Source organism: Phalaenopsis equestris, unplaced genomic scaffold (genome assembly GCF_001263595.1).
Source record: "Phalaenopsis equestris unplaced genomic scaffold, ASM126359v1 Scaffold000904, whole genome shotgun sequence".
NCBI lineage: Eukaryota > Viridiplantae > Streptophyta > Magnoliopsida > Asparagales > Orchidaceae > Phalaenopsis > Phalaenopsis equestris.
In genome coordinates, this window is record NW_018165343.1 from 89,293 (window position 1) to 90,363 (window position 1,071).

Consider the following 1,071-nt stretch of genomic DNA (forward strand, 5'->3'; position numbering starts at 1 on the left):
ACGTCCGTTTGGTCTGTAGTCTGCGAAACCATTTTTATGTTGACCGACAATTTCCCTTATCTAATATGAAAAAATTAGATAGGGTATATTTTAGACTGGGTTCTTAAAGTTTCCTATAAGGGCAAGCCCCTATAGTTAATTACATCATAAATGATTCGGGGGGGAAAAAAAAAAAACGTTCTTTAAAAAAAAAAAAAAAATAGAGCAAAAGCCATGAGATGGTCCAGCATGTGTGCAATAATGCTTGCTGATAAAGCAGGGGCGGGATGCAAAAATTGGTTGGTTGATGCCATTCCAGCCTGCAAAATTTTCAGGTTATTTTACCAAAGTGTGTTTGTTATAAGAGGGAGGCTAAGTTTATTTGCCTCATTTGAGGAGAAATATTTAGATGTTTCATCCTAATTTTATTAGTTAGGGCTTACATTCGTGTGAAATGATCACACGAATAGCCTGGAAGATGTGAGGATTTAGGTCGTGACAAACGACAACCTCGGAATCCTAAGACGAGTTAGGGCTTATATTGTATAGCAGGGCTATGCAAAGGCCTAAAGATAAAGTGAGGATTTACGTTGCATAAGCAAGCAACCTCGAAGTCCTATGACTTTGTTGTTTAAGTCTAAGGATGGAAGATTGATTTAGCTGAGGAAGACAGTTTTTTTACTGTTGAAGATGGCCGTGCTGCACATTATACTAGCTCCAAGCTCCTACCGCGACGAGTTTGAATTATCTAGTGTATCAGGTTATAATATTAAATCAGGTGGCCCTATGGCTGAAGTTCTTTAAATTTTATAAGGGCATATTAAAGTTGAATAGAGCAACACCAGTTAGGATCCTACGGTTCCCTCGTTCCGGCATCATTATTTTCTATTGGATTCACTTAGAGCAAATGAACTTACTAAACCCAACTTAATGAGTTCTATAATTTCATTTAAACCGTGGGAAGCCTCGTTAGCAACCGTAGGTTACCTCCTCCGAGGGATTCCCGATCATCCAATAGAGACGTCTTAATTTAGTTGAAGTTTTGGTTTTTGTGTGATGTTTGTGATTAAATTTTGAGTTGTTTTATATTTT